At 49.2% G+C, this 17,170-nt stretch overlaps 1 long non-coding RNA gene across 1 annotated transcript; it reads right to left on the bottom strand.

Annotated features, from left to right (window-relative positions):
- Positions 1–12,207: 12,207 nt before the first annotated feature.
- LOC117084438 lies at positions 12,208–16,720 on the bottom strand. Its single transcript, XR_004437455.1, has 2 exons — positions 13,255–16,720; positions 12,208–12,964 (listed from the first exon to the last, which is right to left on the bottom strand). It is a non-coding gene; the product is annotated as an uncharacterized LOC117084438 (long non-coding RNA).
- Between the last annotated feature and the right edge of the window lie 450 nt (positions 16,721–17,170).

Here is a 17,170-nt window from a genome sequence, read left to right as displayed (position 1 = left end):
TGGCACGCATCTGTAGTCCCAGCTACTCAGGAGGCTGAGGCAGGTAGATCTCCTGAACTCAGGAATTTTAACTAAAAAATAAATTTATCTGTTGTAGTTTTGGAGGTTAGACGTTGAAAATCAGGGTGTTGGTGGAGCCATGCCCTCTCTGAAGCCTCTAGGGGAGGATGCTTCTTTGTCTCATCTAGCTTCTGGTAACTAGATGAGACAGGCTTTCCTTGGCTTGTGGCAGCCTCACTCCCACCTCTGCCTCCATCTTCACATGGCAGTCCTCCCTCTGCAGCAATGACTCTGTCTCTTCCTCGCTCCCACGTCTGCCTCCATCTTCACGTGGCAGTCCTCCCTCTGCAGCGATGACTCTGTCTCTTCTTCACTCCCATCTCTGCCTCCATCTTCACGTGGCAGTCCTCCCTCTGCAGCGATGACTCTGTCTCTTCCTCGCTCCCACCTCTGCCTCCATCTTCACGTGGCAGTCTTCCCTCTGCATCAGTGACTCTGTCTCTTCCTCGCTCCCATCTCTGCCTCCATCTTCACGTGGCAGTCCTCCCTCTACATCGATGACTCTATCTCTTCCTCGCTCCCATCTCTGCCTCCATCTTCACGTGGCAGTCCTCCCTCTGCATCGATGACTCTATCTCTTCCTCACTCCCATCTTTGCCTCCATCTTCACGTGGCAGTCCTCCCTCTGCATCGATGACTCTGTCTCTTTCTCACTCCCACCTCTGCCTCCATCTTCACGTGGCAGTCCTCCCTCTGCATCGATGACTCTGTCTCTTTTCCTCTTCTTATGGGGACGCTCAGTCATATTGGAGTCAGGCCCACCCTGCTCCAGCATCACCTCATCTTGATTACATTGGCAAAGACTGTATTTCCAAATAAGTCAAATTCACAGGTACCAAGAGTTAGGGCTTTGACATATCTTTTGGGGGGATACAACTCAACCCATAATAATATAGTAGATCTCAAAAACCATTTTAGAAATGAAGGGACCGTTTCAGTCAGTAAGAATACAGTGAGCTAACTTCCAGAGTAGCAAATACAAGAACTTGGGGCTGAACGCGCAGGTAGAAGGAAGCCTGAGACCGTATAAAGCCTAAGCAACACAGTGGCAAGAGAACATCCAAATTAACCAGTTATTTGGCATTGCACGATTTTTTAGGATCTTAGAACTGAATTTAAAATTTTTCCTACTGATCTCAGTACACTAGCCATCAAGGCAGCCTGTAGTTTATAAATGCCTCTAACGATACCCTATCTCTGGCTCTTCATAGAAGAGTGGGCATGTGTAATGGCTGAAGATACAAAAACTCTGAGAAATGACGTGACTTTCCTAGGAAATGGCAGGGCCAGGATGGGGACCCAAGCTAGGCTGACTCCAGAACTTGGGTATTCAGAAAGGAAAGTGCTTCTGTACATAGATTCCATTAAACACACACACACGCGTGCGCACACACACATGCACATACGCGCGCGCGCACACACACGTGTACACACACGCACACACACGCTCACTACAAAAAAAGACCCTGTGATGAGGACCCTATCACAGAACCCAAGAAGGATGAAATCTCAGGGGTGAGATTAAGTCTCAAATGACTCCAAGACAAAGCAGAACGTCCTAAGAGTGTCGCCAAAAGTTCTAATGAAACTCAGAAATGGGACTGTAAGTCTCTCTAGCTATGACCCTTAGGGAGAGCTTCATGGCAAGGAAGGTGCAGAGTGGGGGAGGGAGATCTCCTTGATCTGGGTCTGGAGGGGAAATGCAAGTTTCATAGGTGAAAATGCATTCTGAGAAGAGGAAGTAACTTGAGCAAAGGAGATAGAAAGGATAAGATATATTTAGAAATATGGGAAACAGAGGAAAACATGGGCAAAAAGTGAGTTGGGACCATCAGCTGATTCTTCGTGAGGACCCTCCAATGGGAGTGACACTGCCTTGGGGTTCCAGCCCCAGCTCAGATACCCCCCGGGCCTCCTGGCCTGTTTTCTCATCTGTAACTGAGAGAGTTTCCCACAGATGCTAAGTGGGGCCTCGTGTTCTTCAGAAAAGCTGCTTCGATAGGGTTTCCCATTCAACTGCCTGGCAAGACTTCATCTTAAGAACGTCTGGCCACGTGCGGTGGCTCCCGCCTGTAATCCCAGCACTTTGGGAGGCCAAGGTGGGTGGATCACCTGAGATCAGGAGTTTGAGACCAGCCTGGCCAACATGGTGAAACCCTGTCTCTACTAAAAACACAAAAAATTAGCCAGGCGTGGTGATATGCACCTGTAATCCCAGCTACTCGGGAGGCTGAGGCAGGAGAATCACTTGAACCCGGGAGGCGGAGGTTGCAGTGAGCTGAGATCGTGCCATTGCACTCCAGCCTGGGCAACAAGAGCAAGACTAAAAAAAAAAAAAAAAAAAAAAAAAAAAAGAAAGAAAAGAAAAGAAAAAAAGAATGGTTTTCATGCCTTAGAAATGTCTAAACGCCATTGGTCTCAATAAATGAATTCCCTCTAACTGTATAATCCTATTTCTTTCTGCTGCAGGCCTGAGCATTTGTCTGGTTTATTATTCAAATGAAGCATGACTCACTTAGGATTTACCAGCTTACTCTGAATTCTCTATGGCCGTATTAAGTCATTTGACCTGTTTCCAGTGGAAAATCCATTTTTATTTACGTCCTTAGGTGAAAGAGCCTGATGGGGCCAAAAGAGTGCTAGGGAGCAAGTCTGCAGCTCTGGCTCCATGCTCTAATAACAAATATCATTCATAAAGAAGTATAAACAAATGAGTATTTGAATACATGCTAACTAGCAACACCATCTTGGGCAAGCCTCCTTGTCTCTCTGACCCATCTCTCAAATGGGAACAATGCCTAACTGGTTTGTGAGACTCAAATGAGAGAATGCATCTTTACGAACTGTGGTGCGTGGTGCTAGGGGAATCCAGGCTCGGGAGAGCAGCTCTCCTGGTCAACAGCGGCGGGGCGGTTTGACTGTGAGACCTCAGTGACTGATTTTCTCCAATAGCATTTCTCCGTTTGCGTGTATGAAAGAATAAGCAAGAAAGAATCAATGCGTGTGCTGCCTTTCTTAAATGTTTCACCTCACCCCAAGTCCCAGGTAGCCTTCTCAAGGTCACTGAAACTAAGATTTGTCATGAAAACTGGCAGAAACCGACTAGAAGGAGCCCTGGCCAAGATAAACCCCAGGAAAGACAGAGGCAGAAGGTCTTGCGTAGCTTCCACAGATGTTGATCAGTTCCTTGCAGTAGTTGTGAGCTCAAGACAGGGCTTTGAAGGTTATTTTTGAGTTCCTCATTCAAGTCACATCATTTGGCCAAGGAATGAATGGGCACACTGTAGGCTGCAGCTGAAGGAAGCACTGATTCTTCCATGGAACTTATTCACTGTTGGTTCAGCTATTTACCAAAACTTAACCGAATGACATGTCCCTCTTTATCCCAAACCACCGTCCCTACCAGTTTTTCTAACCTTGCATTGCTAGAGCTATTTCTCAGGTGATTTGAATATGCTAGTCTTCTCGATGAAAGAATTGAAACATAGGCCAGGCGCAGTGGCTCACGCCTGTAATCCCAGCACTTCGGGAGGCCGAGGCAGGTGGATCACCTGAGGACAGGAGTTCGAGAGCAGCCTGACCAACATGGTGAACCCCGTCTCTACTAAAAATGCAAAAATTGGCCAGGTGTGGTGGGGCATTCCTGTAATCCCAGCTACTCGGGAGGCTGAAGCAGGAGAATCTCTTGAATCTGGGAGGCGGGGGTTGCAGTGAGCTGAGATTGCGCCATTGCACTCCAACGTGGGCAACAGAGCAAGACTCTGTCTCAAAAAAAAAAAAAAAAAAGGAAACATCAAGAGATTGCAGCACTAGCTGGGCCATCAAACTGGAATGACAGAAAGAATGTCTTTGTCCAAACACGTTCCAAGGTTCTCCATCTTGTGGAGGCTACATCCCTTCGCCTGCTGAAAGTAGCTCCAGTCTCGCCTCATTCAGGAAGCAGCAAGGACTGGTGGGAAAATCCCTGAGCTTGAGCTTGTCCCGTCTGCTCTTTATGCCTCAGTTTCTCTTCTGGTCCAATAACGAGGTTGAACTAGTCCTGCTGTAAAGTTCCTTTCATTTTCTGAGGTGGCAGCAGGGCTGAGGTGTAACACTGGGGTAAGAGAGAAGCTGAGAGGATAGAGCAGTTCTGCTTTCAGCAGGTTGACACATTCTGAGTAGAGTTTCCTTCAGCAAAGGATTACTGTGCTGATTAAAAAACGTTTAAAAAACACAGGCCTGGCTGGGCACGGTGGCTCATGCCTATAATCCCAGCACTTTGGAAGGCCAAGCGGGGGTGGGTCACCTGAGGTCAGGAGTTTGAGACCAGGCTGATCAACATGGTGAAACCCTGTCTCTATTAAAACTACAAAAATTACAGGCTGGCGCCTGTAATCCCAGCTACTCGGGAGGCTGAGGCAGGCGAATCACCTGAACCCAGGAGGCGGAGGTTGCAGTGAGCTGAGATCGTGCCACTGCACTCCAGCCTGGGAGACAGGAGCAAAACTCCATCTCAAAGAAAAAAAACAAAACAAAACACAAGCTTTTACCTGATGGCTCTGAGGCTGCCCTAACAATTTCCCTTCCCTCTACCCTTGTGAGAAAACATGTGTATTCTTACTGCAGTGGTCTTACTCGAAACTCCTAACCCAGCACATAATGCTCAAACTCCAGTTCCAGCCTCATCTCCTCCAAGAAGCCAGCGTGCCCATGAGGTTCTTCTCTGCTTCTTCTAACAACCCACTGGTTATACCGGGAGCCATGCCTGCCTTGGCGTGCCTTGTACTGGGTGCCTCAAATGTCCCCCTACTTCCCCAACAAGATCATGAGACCACTGGGGCAGGGACCAAGCTTGGGTCCGGCACTAACTGGGGACACAAGGGATACCCAGTAGGTGTCTGGATGTTGCTGAAAGTCACATCACTGACAGGGCCCTGAAGCTGGAGGTTGCTTAGAAGAGGGTCATACACGACTCTGGGCCCCTCCCCATTCTCAGAGTGGGGACTGTGCAAAGGGCAGAGCAGAGGTGAATTCCCAGAGCCAGTAGAAAGTGGAGCGGGGTCTAGGACAACGCAGAATGATCCAGATGGGCTCGGCTCCCTTAACAGCTCCCCAGTACCCTCTGTCCCTACTCCCAACATGCTTGGGGTGAGGCTCCATTGCCTTGGGGATTTAAATGGGTTCCCTCTCCTTCTCTCTCTTCCAATCCAGCCACTCCCTCCTGTGAAGAGACCAGATCCTGCCTCTCACCTGTCTCTGCCCCTGACACTGGATGAGATTGAGTGGGTCCCCTGTGCTCTCTGGCCCTCAGCTTCCCAAGTCCTTTCTCATGGACTTTTCCAGAATCCTGCCACCCCATTGCATGAATGCCTTGCTAGGGTGGTCTGTTAGACTCGATCCTGCCTGTACCCTGAGGGCTTCACCCTTGACTCTCCTGGGCTCCCCTCCCTGTGGGGCCATGCCCCACCCCTGGGTCCTGCCAGCCCCAGACCCTGAGTCCCGGTTTTCTTATCTGTAAAAGGCCAGCATCCCAGCCCTGATACTCTCAGATCCACTCAATTCAAGAGGATCTTGAATCTGCTCTGTGATGCTGTCAGTACATTAGACCACCCATCCCTAGCCTGAGTGGATACCCCAGGCTTAGCACTCCTGGCAGGAGAGTTGAGACGAAGACAGTCTTGGCTCCTCTGATATCGTCCACATTATGGACCAGGGGAGGCTGCTGTGGAACAGCAGATGCCTTGGGGTCTGATGGTATCAGTGACACTTTCTGGGAAATAGACATAACCAGCCTGACCCGCAAAAGAACATCGACTGGAGCTGGATGCTGAGGGGGACAGTGGCCAGCATGCCTCCACTGTTGGGGGATGTCTGCAGTGTGACCTTGGAAAGAACCCACTCCCTCTTTCCCTCCTTTTCTCTCATTCACAAGCATTTATTGAGCATTTCCATGGGCCAAGCCCTCTGCTAGGCCTTGGGGCTTCAAAAGCACAGTCCTTGCCCTAGAGAGCCTTGTAATCTAAGTGGAGAAGCAGAAATACAAACCCATAACTAGAGTATTTCCCCCCCAAACCCCAGTTTTCTCAATTCAAGTGTTACTCTCAGATGCTGTCAGCACATTAGAGCACCTGTTCCCACCAGTTTTGCTGAAGTGGCAGGCCACAGTCAGCAGGTGACCCGCAAAGAGGAGTCAGTGATAAATGATGACTTGAATGGCATTGAGGGCGGTCTGCAGTGTGGCTTGCTACGGCCAACAGATTGCTGTGGTTTGGTTTTTGCTCTCCAAATTTCCATTCCCTCAGCTACTGCCACCAGCAAAGCACTTGAAAGCTGTAAAAGATTATTTTCAGCATGTCCAGGGGCTCCAAAAGAGACCAGGTGAAAGACATTATACTGCCGGTGTCTGAGCCAGCACGAAACTCAAGCTCCTCTGATTGTTGGTCCAGGCTCTCTACAGCTCCACCGGCTCCTCATCCTTCCCTTCCTTGGCTAGAAACTGAGGAATGTGAAATACATGTCTGGGTGAATAGTAGGCTGTCAGGTTAAAACTGTTCCACAGGATTTCTAAGGGCCTGGAATTAGGTGGCCCGGGGTAGTACTTAACTAATATGTTTTTCTGGCTGTTGGCAAATCTCAGATATTAGTTAGGAAATTCTTTCTTTTTTTTTTTTTTGAGATGGAGTCTTGCTCTGTCGCCCAGGCTGGAGTGCAGTGGCGCGATCTCGGCTCACTGCAAGCTCTGCCTTCCGGGTTCAAGCCATTCTCCTGCCTCAGCCTCCCGAGTAGCTGGTACTACAGGCACGTGCTACCACGCCCAGCTAATTTTTGTATTTTTTAGAGATGAGGTTTCACCATGTTGGCCAGGATGGTATCGATCTCTTGACCTTGTGATCTGCCCGCCTCAGCCTCCCGAGTAGCTGGGATTACAGGCGTGAGCCACCTTACCCAGTGAGAATTCCTTTCTTTCACATCCACATCTTTCTGTCTCTCACACACGCCCTAGACTAGCCATTCTCCTTCCTCTCTGTTTCTCAAATGGAAACACAATCAAAGACAAAGAAAATACTCAGGTCATCGGACACATTTGGAAATCCTCACAATCCCACAGAAAATACTCAGGTCATCAGACACATTTGGAAATCCTCACAATCCCACAGAAAATACTCAGGTTATCGGACACATTTGGAAATCCTCACAATCCCACAGAAAATACTCAGGTTATCGGACACATTTGGAAATCCTCACAATCCCACAGAGGGCCTTTGGCCCCCGATGAGAACCGGTGGCCTAATAACCGCTCTTGGGAAGCAGCGTCATTCTCCCGATTCTGTTATGCATCAGTCTTGGTCACCTTTCTTTTCTTTTCGCTTTCACGCTCGCCTCTGCTTGGCATCCTATACATTTCGTTTTCAACCTCCTTGCCTTACATTTGCAACATCTTCAGAGAAAGTGGTCCTAGCCCATCCCAGCTCCCACAACCTGGTATTTCTAGTTTCCTGGCCAAGGAGGGCACACCTTTCAGGTACACAGAGATACAAAGACTGCCAAATATTTCTCATTGCATTGTTTAGCTGGAGTATCTCAGGCCAGAGACAGGGACACGACCAGGCAAACTTCAAAGGAAGTTGGGAAGCTACCAAAGGTGTTAGAATAAAAAGTGGATCTAGAGCTTTTCTATCACTGAATGGGCCATGTGACTGCTGCCCGTTCTATCAAAGTGGAAGCCAAACCAGTCCCTTCCCTTAGAGCTTCCACAGATGAGAGGGTGCAAGGAAGCAGGAAGGATGGATTTGTTTTTATCTTGTACACCAGCTAACTATCAGCGCTGGTCTCTGGAGTAGAGAAGCCCTCTGTGAGGGACTTCCGGGGTATCAGTGATGTCTCTGATGGTAGCTCATGCCTATAATCCCAGAACTTTAGGAGGCCAAGGAGGGCAGATTGCTTGAGCCCAGGAGTTTGAGACAAACCTGGGCAACATGGCAAAATCCTTTAGATTTGTCATGTGCAAGGATCTGCTCAGCCACATACCTGGATCTTATTTTGCTAATGATGTTAGATTTGCCTAGGATGGCTAGTGTGGGGCATGTGAGAGAGAGAGAAAGACGTGGATGTGAAAGAAAGGAATTCTCACTGGGCGCGGTGGCTCATGCCTGTAATCCCAGCACTTTAGGAGGCTGAGGTGGGCGGATCACAAGGTCAAGAGATCAATACCATCCTGGCCAACATGGTGAAACCTCATCTTTACAAAAAATACAAAAATTAGCCAGGTGTGGTGGCATGTGCCGGTAGTCCCAGCCACTTGAAAGACTGAGGCGGGAGAATCGCTTGAGCCCAGGAGGCAGACGTTGCCGAGAGTGGCGATCCCGCCACTGCAGTCCTGTCTGGGGAACAGAGTGAGACCCTGTCTCAAAAACAAACAAAACATTTAATTCGACCCACAAAATATCTCAAGATTGCATTTGTTTGGCTTTAGCTTTGGAAGCGACTTTCATTCTTCTATTGCACTGTTGTTTTGCAGGACAGCTTTCGACTCGGTATAGAACAATATCCGGCAGTTTCTTCCTGACATTGCTGGATGAACATTGAGGCACATGATGAATTGTTGTGCTGAGAAACTCTGAGATGTTGCACGGGTCACGGCTGCTGTGAGAGTGACTCATGGAAACCCAGACCTGCCTGGGAGGCAGGAAGGGCAGCATTGAGGGACTGATGGGCCCTGGGCCATGACAAACAGAAGCAGATGGGATGAGGCCCACAGGGACATTGTGTCATTCACGGGGTGACCTGAACCTTACCAGAGGCAGATGAGACTGCCAGGAGGAGCACTGTTCTCTCATCTGGTGGGTTTGCAAACCTTTTTCTTTTACTATTTTCTTAAACCTCTTCTGAATTCTGTCTGTGGCTTTAATTGGGATCCAGCCAAGCTTTCCTTTAAAAATGAGACACATTACACAGTTACTGAATTATCAAGCTTTGGTCAACGTCGACATCAACATCATTAGCAAGATATGATCCAGGTGTGTGGCTGAGCAGATCCTTGCTCATGGCAAATCTAAACGAATAAGCATACTTCTTCTCATTTTTGAGAATGTGGCTGAGAAGCAGAAACAAATACTGATGTGGATGAAAATGTAAAAGGCTTGCAGGCACACACTGTGCACGCCAAATTTAGGCACAACATGAAGAAGGAATAAAAGGTCAGGTGCCTGATCCTTCGTCACACGTGTACCTGTCTGATGGCATGCTGATGCCCATCAGTTGAGATCAGTGGTGACAGAAGAGTGGATTTGAAGGGTCATTTCAAATTCTTCTGCGTCAAAGTGGCCTAGACCGGGAGCCCCTGAGCAGAGACCATGTCTTTTAATTCTGAATCGTCACCATCCAAACCGGGCCCGAGTAGCTAGGCAGTAGTTTGATTGTAGTAACTCTTATCTTACTGTCATTATAATCTCTGCTGTTTAATGTCCCTGCATCACCTTCTAACTGTCCCACCACATGAGACTGTCATGATGCGGGCTGACATTCACAGATATCTTCAGCCTGTCTAATGTTGTGGGAAATGCACCCTATCACTGTTCTGGCAGCTTTTTTCTCCAGAATTCCATAAGCTGGAACAATTATTTATGAACCTCATTTATAAGAGATGACAGTTGCCAGTAGTACAATGAAATACATGCTGTGAGAAAATGAAGCGTATAAGGCTGAATGAACCTTTATGTCCCTCTAACCCACACCCCAGTCCCCTGCCCTTTCCTGGGGCCTATGATAAGCCAAAGCTAGGCCAGCTCAAAGGAGAGGGAGGGTAGCAATTTTGTAACAATATCCGTATACAGGAGCTGCAGCAAGGGGAGGCCAGCTGGACAGAGAGCAAGGTTAGCATGCCTTATAAAATCCACCGGCCTGCTTCTCCCACCAGCCCCCAGCACAGTCCCTGCCCAGCTAAAGCAGAACCCAATGTGACCAAAAGCCTGACGACCCAAGGCATGGCCTGGGAGTGGGAGCAGTAGGTTGAAGAAGTCCAAAGGGGCAGGAATTGGGGTGTGGGTGAGGAGTGGAAGGAGAGAGAGCCAAATGTGCGGGGAGGCCCTCAGGCCAAGCTGGAAGGACCTAGGGCTGAGGAGGGCCCAGGGATTCCTCGATTGGACCCCCGACCTTCACATACTCTGACTGGGAAGACGCAACGTGATCTTTTTTTTGAGACAGAGTCTCGCTCTGTCGCCCAGGCTGGAGTGCAGTGGTGTGATCTCAGCTCACTGCAAACTCCGCCTCCTGGTTCAAATGATTCTCCTGCCTCAGCCTCCCGAGTAGCTGGATTACAGGTGTGTGCCACCACACCTGGCTAATTTTTGTATTTTGGGTAGTGACAGGGTTTCACCATGTTGGCTAGGCTGGTCTCAAATGATCCGCCCATCTCGGCCCCCCAAAGTGCTGGGATTACAGGCGTGAGCCACCGCGCCTGGCCCAACACAAGTCAATCTTGAAGGGCTGTTTTGTATATCCTTCTGGATGCAATGGTGCATGGATAGGCTAAGAGTACAGTTGTATTATAAACTGAAAACCACTGTTCCCTTCCACTCTTCAGGTGGACGTTCTGGTTTGTTTAACATGCATTTTTCCTTTCTCTCATAAAACAAAAGGAATCATGTTGTCACCAGTTTTCTAAAGTTTGTCCCCAGCTCCCTCTACTTTTCCTGTGTCTGATGGGGGCCAGCCAGTCACAAGGACCTCACCACACTAGCAGGGTGCGGCCTTCTAAATGGGCATTTGTGAAGCTCTGGGTGCTGGCTAGGCAGGGCAGGGCCAGAGAAATGCAAAGGATTCCAGGCACCAGCCCCGGAATTTACTCCCAGCCTCTCCTCTGCCCACATCATAGCCCCACCAGGCTGCGGTCTTCTCCTTTTGGAGCAGGAGGTGCCCCAAGGCCTCTCTTGGAGATTTTACCCTGTTGGCTCATGGGGAGAGAGGAAGAGAAGCTCGGATCAGAGGGAATGCCTAATGAATTACCATGCGGAAGGAAGAAGCAGAATGTGAGCAGCTGCCTCTGCTGGTGAGGTCCAGAGAAAAGATGTTTCTGATCTATGATTTCGGTGGGCAGGCAAGCAAGCAAGAGGAGAGCCCGCAGCCAGGGGAGACAGAGAAAACTCCTGGGAGTTTCTGCTTTCTGAAGCCTGGAGCAGTTTGCCCAGCCAGGGTGGAGGCTATGCTGGAGGGCCTCGGTTTGGGGGTGCCACCTCCTGAGTATAGCAAATGGACCTAACACCTCAGTGAAGTCAAGATAAGAGGAAGGCTGGATGCCAAATGGGGACAAAGGATTAAAATAGGCTTTGGGGGCTGTTCTAGCCCAAGGAGAGGAAACACGAGAGGAAAAAAACATGTCTGAGTGACAGCCCCACAAATTCCCAGGAGAAGTGGGATGGAGTGGAGAGGGCTCATTATAAGCTGTTCCTTTTGCAAACCTGGGTGAGCTGCTAGAGCTTCTAGAGAACGAACATCCCAGGACATCTGGAAAGCGGTGGGTGTAGGGAGACCCTATGATATCAACTCCACTGACAAATTGCAGTGTACAAAGCATGGTCAAAACCAGCATCCCACAGCCCGTGCCAACAGTCCTGGGGCAGCGTCATCCTCACGCTGCACCTGTTTGACAGACGAGGAGACCCAGAGATGTGCAAGGCCTTGGCCTGCACAGGTGGGCTTCAAAGACAGGTGTGAGGACTACCAGTCAGCACAAGGTGATTTCGTGCTGCAAGGGTAAATGATGATGCTAATAGGCATGTATTTACTGTAATGAGCTTTTAACAATATAACTAGAACCATTAAACCTATGATTTCAAGCATATTATTAATTAGGAAGAGGCTTTTTTTTTTTTTTTTTTCGCGAGACAGTCTTGCTCTGTCACCCAGGCTGGAGTGCAGTGGCACGATCTCGGCTCACTGCAATCTCTGCCTCCCGGGTTCAAGCGATTCTCCTGCCTCAGCCTCCCGAGTAGCTGGGATTATAAGTGTGTACCACCATGCCCAGTTAATTTTTTGTGTTTTTAGTAAAGATGGGGTTTCACCATGTTGATCAGGCTGGTCTTGAACTCCTGGTCTCAAGTGCTCCACCCACCTCGGTCTCCCAAAGTGTTGGGATTACAGGCGTGAGCCACCGTGTCCAGCCGAGGCTGTGTTTTAAAAGTGAGTTTATTTAAAGTTGGTTTCCACGAAGTAGTAAAGAAATCATATTACACATGGCAGTTGGTTTTCCTTCTTTAAAAGTGCAAAGGTGGGAAACCATGTACTGAATGGTGGTGGTTGTGATGACGATGATGATGATGAAGCAAACTGTCATTGTCATTGAGTTTTATAACACTCGGTGCCAAGCATCTTGCATATATTAAATTATTTATTCTTGTGACGGCTCATGAGGTAGGGATAATGATGACTTCATTTGACACAGGAGGCTTTAGGGAGGCACAGGGTAAGGGTGGAGGGCTACAGCCAGGTGCTCAGACCGCAGTGTACTCACTCCTGCAGGTAGTTATGGAGGCCCCTGGCCAGAGGCCCAGGTGCAGGGGCATTGAGACCATGCCTGCTGGAATGGGGAGGGAGTCCGTGTGTGCCCTCTCTGCTTCCGATGCAGAACTGCAGGGGATACCATATTTCATAATGGCATTACTTTCCAAAGCAAATGGGGACAATGTGGTGGCCACAGCGAGGTGATTTCATGAGCAGCTCCAGCAGCATTCTGTTTTGCACTCTGGGCAGAGGTTGCATTGCACAGCTCATGTGAGGGCCTCGGGCAGAATCCCAGCTAAGTCCATTTCAGGCTGGCCTTCCTGCCGGCCTGCTAAACTCTTCCAGATGATTCTGGCTGGATTTGAGAGGCTTTACCAGACAGGTTGTCTCCGTGTTAGATGAGTGGAGGAGGATGTCTGCAAAGTGCCTGAAGAGAGGGAAGAAGAGAACTCTGAGATCAGGTGGCTGCTGCAAAGGCTCCCAGGACACACGCGGACTGGGGAGAGGAACGAAGAGACGAATAGGGCTAGTGGGTCCTAAGAATCTCTCAGCCAAGAGCACAAAACACAATTGTGCTGGTGGGGCATGATGGCACGCACCTAATCCCAGCTACTCAGTAGGCTGAGGTGGGGAGGATAGCTATGCTGCCAGCCTGGGCAACACAGGGAAATTCCATCTATAAAAAAAGAAAGCCAAAAAGGCCACAACTGTGCTTACTTTTCACTCAGTCGGTCAAAAATCTTCCAGCACATCCTCTCTTTCAGCATAGCATTTAAAAGCAAGAGCTCTGGAATCCTAGATTCACCTCTCATTAGCTAGATGGCCTTGCTGAGGTCATTTAACCTCTCTGGTCCTCAGTTTCTCCATCTGAGAAGTAGGAATAATAAAAGTGTCTCTCGTCGGGTACTGCAAAGATTACACGTGATCATCTTAGCACAGTACGGGACGTGTGTTAAGTGCCTGATGATGGTAGTTATCACTGTTAGTATCCCCCAGGATGCAGCCAGGTCACTGCCTCTCTAAGGAGACTCCCGCTGGCTTGGATTTGTAAGTCCAGGCTGACCTACCAAAGCAAAATTTTAGAAAATTCTTACTTTGATGAGTTAATGCCCCTTTTAATTTTTTAAAAAAGGTGTACGTGGGCAAATATACTGATTTCATGGGATATTTAAGTCAAAGTTAAGATATCAAGGTGGCCAGAAAAGGGTTCCAAAGTTGAATTCATGGTTATTCTCTCTCAAAGCCTGCTTTTCCTCCCATGTTCCCTGCCTTGGTAAATAACTCCTCTAGGTGCTGGGAGGGTCTAGAGAAAGTGATGCCCTCTATTCTGTTTCCAGGTCCTGATCAGACTGGCTATGCCACCCTTCACTGACACTGCCTCCCACGTTGCAGGCTTCTCAGGAGGATGGGGTGGATACAGCCAGCCCCACCAAGCTCACTGTGTGGCCCAGAGAGCAGAGAGATCACATCTGTCTGTGGCAGGCAGGGGTGATTCAAAAACCAGAAGGTGCTGAGCCGCCCCAGCCCAGATCCTCCTCCCTAACACACCATCATGTAAGGAGTGAGGGGCTGTTACTCCAACAGAAGACCCTCCATCAGGAAACATGGGGAGTGGGGACTGAGTGTTCCTCTAACACCATCCACCACAAACCTCAGAGTTACCTTGGACACACAGTCTCCTTCACCCCTACCTCACTCCGTATACTGCTTATCACCAAGTCCTGTCAATTTCACTTCCGAACTATGTCTTGACTCTGCTCTCTTGGCCCTATTATACAGCCACTAGTCCAAGACAGTATTTATTATCTCTCACCTGGATTCCTCACAGGCCCCCTAATCCACTTTTGCTGTCTCCAATCTATTCACACTGCAGGCCCCAACTCTGCCTGACATTATTTTTAACAAAGTTCTTTGTTGCTCTTTGGTAAAAACTAAAATCCATCATGTGTGTGCAAGCCTGGACCTCAGGCTTCCTGATGACCACTTTCCTAGGTTGTCCAGGGCTTGGCTGGGGCATGGAGAGTGTCAGTTGCATGATTTTTGTCCACTTACAGGGCCCCACTCCCTTTCCTTTTTTTTTTTATTTTTGAGATGGAGTCTCGCTCTGTCACCCAGGCTGGAGTGCAACGCCCGATGCCCTGCTGGTCTAGCCCCTGCCTACCTCCCCAGCCTGGGGCAGCACCACCATCCCTCTCACCCATAGTGGGAACTCCAGCCACCCTGCTTTCTCTGATTTCGCAGAGAAGACAGGTCTACTCAGAACCCTTTCCTGTCTTTCCCTCTGCATAGAATGCCCACCTTTCCTTTCTTCCAGCCTTCCTTCCTCCCTTTCCCTTCCTCCCACCGACTCTCGCTCATCCTCCACATCTTAACTCAAATGTCACCTTCCCAAGGAAACTTCCCAGACCGGATCAGATCTCCCTACTAAAGATTCAAGGTTTTTGTGATCATTTCTTTCATAGTATTGAGAGTTGATAATAAGATAATTGATTCTTTGATCAATCTCTGTGTCCCCATGACACTCTAAGCTCCATGAAGATAGTGTTTTTTTTCACCCCTCAGCCCTGGCGTAGTAACTGGCACATAGTAGGTGCCTGGTAAATATTTGTTGATTGATGGAATTAGAGAGAAAAATTATTGTAGAAAAAAATGTGATCCCAGTGAATAGTTCTGGAGATCAAATGTCCCTTTTCCAGGAAAGTGGGATGGGACGGGCTAGGGAGACATGGGATAGGATGTTTGTGCATGAGTGGTGGAGGGTGCACCGGAAAAGGGTTTGTCTGGGATCAGAGGCCAGGAGCTGGCAGCTCCACTGGCTGCATGGGAAACATGATTATAGTGTCAGGAGGGATTAATGGAGTGCAGCAAAGGAGGTGGTTCCTGGTAGAGCCCTTCCCAGATCAGATGCATATGGAATTTGAAACCTGGAGGGAGGAACAGGAAAACGCAGTTATTGGCAACAGCCACAGCAAAAATCACCAACGTTTCTCTGGGGTGCAGGCTCCTCCAGGTTGCTGCACCCACATGTGAGAGGCCTTTGCCATTTCATGGGACACACAGCACCTTTTTAGTTTTAGGGAAATGCCCATAGCATGCGTCTTTCTGGGAGGCGGTCAGATTTGTTTTTCAAACCTGGTTCTCCGGCCTTCGTGGTGGGTCTCAATGCTACCCAATATCCTTAAATAAATTCCTTTTCCGTTAAGTCAGCCAAAAGGAGTTTTTCTTGTTTGCAGCCAAGAACCATGACTGGTTTAGTCTGGGACCAGCAGGGAAGTGACGTTTGACTTCTCCACGTAGCCAAGCATGTGGGCGCCACATATGCAGACACTCCAAGAGTGGACAGGGCCGCCTTGGCAGCATGAAAGTTAGGGGCTCCTTAGGAATGGGGCAGGGGGAAGGTGACCATTTGGAGCCAGGAAGAGTCTTTAGATGGACTTGGGTGGAGGCCACACCAGAGAAATCATTCTATTGTTGAGACGTGTCCGTGGGCGGGACACCTGGTACACCCCAGACTGGGGCCTGGGAAGCACGTTTCACTTGGAAGCCCAAGAACCCACAGCTGGCTCGCCGCCTCGTGGGAACGTAAACCCGGCCCTCCAGGTCTTCTGGTACTTGTTGTGCTTTTCCTGAACAGACTGCACTCGAGTATCTATCTGTTCAAGGTATTTTTCCACTTCCATGACCCTGAGTCCACTACAAAGACGAAAACACGGGAGGAAATCATCAGAGCCTGAGTGCACGCACCACACTTCCCACACCTCAAACAATCGGACGTCAGAGCAGGGGAGGCCCCTGGGACCATCGGGTCTTGTGGTCTCAGATGTCAGTGGACCTCAGAGTCACCCAGGAAACTACTTCACACCGTGGGTTCCCACGGATTTCCCCAAGCCCAGAGCTGATCCTCTCGGCCTGCTGTGTAGCCCCAGGATCTGGGTTTTGTACAAACTTTTCAAGCGATTCTCTTGTGAGTTGTTTGAATATAGTGATTTTCATCCTTCATCTCATCCTACAGAAGAAGAAACAGACTCAGAAAGAAATTTCCTCCTGACCAAAGCCCCCCGGAGAATTGATTGCTGAGCTGAACACTGACCTCGGGCTTCCTGACACCCACTTTGCTAGGTTGGCCAGGGCTCAGCTGGGCACGGAGAGTGTCAGTTGCATGATTTTTGTTTGCTTACAGAGCCCCCTTCCTTTCCTTTTTTTTTTTTTTTTTGAGACAGAGTCTTGCTCTGTCACCCAGGCTGGAGTGCAATGGCACGATCTCGGCTCACTGCAACCTCTGCCTCCCGGGTTCCAACAATTGTCCTGCCTCAGGCTCCTGAGTAGCTGGGAATACAGGTGTGTGCCACCATGTCCGTCTAATTTTTTGACTTTTAGTAGAGACAGGGTTTCACCATGTTGGCCAAGCTGGTCTCAAACTCCTGACCTCATGATCCGCCCGCCTCGGCCTCCCAAAGTGCTGGGATTACAGGTGTGAGCCACCCCCTCCCTTTTCTAAGAGGGGCTGCTTGTCATGGGAAAATGCTGAAAATAGGGATAGATACCCGCTGCTTATCTTGGCCTTAGTGGAGCTGGAAACCCCATAGACAAAGCCAGAAATGGAAACAGCAGGGCCCTCAGCCCAGGTTCCAGT

This window comes from Trachypithecus francoisi, unplaced genomic scaffold, assembly GCF_009764315.1.
Source record: "Trachypithecus francoisi isolate TF-2019V2 unplaced genomic scaffold, Tfra_2.0 Lachesis_group0, whole genome shotgun sequence".
Lineage (NCBI taxonomy): Eukaryota > Metazoa > Chordata > Mammalia > Primates > Cercopithecidae > Trachypithecus > Trachypithecus francoisi.
Note: the sequence above shows the minus strand (reverse complement) of the source record. Positions and strands in the feature narration are given on the sequence as shown.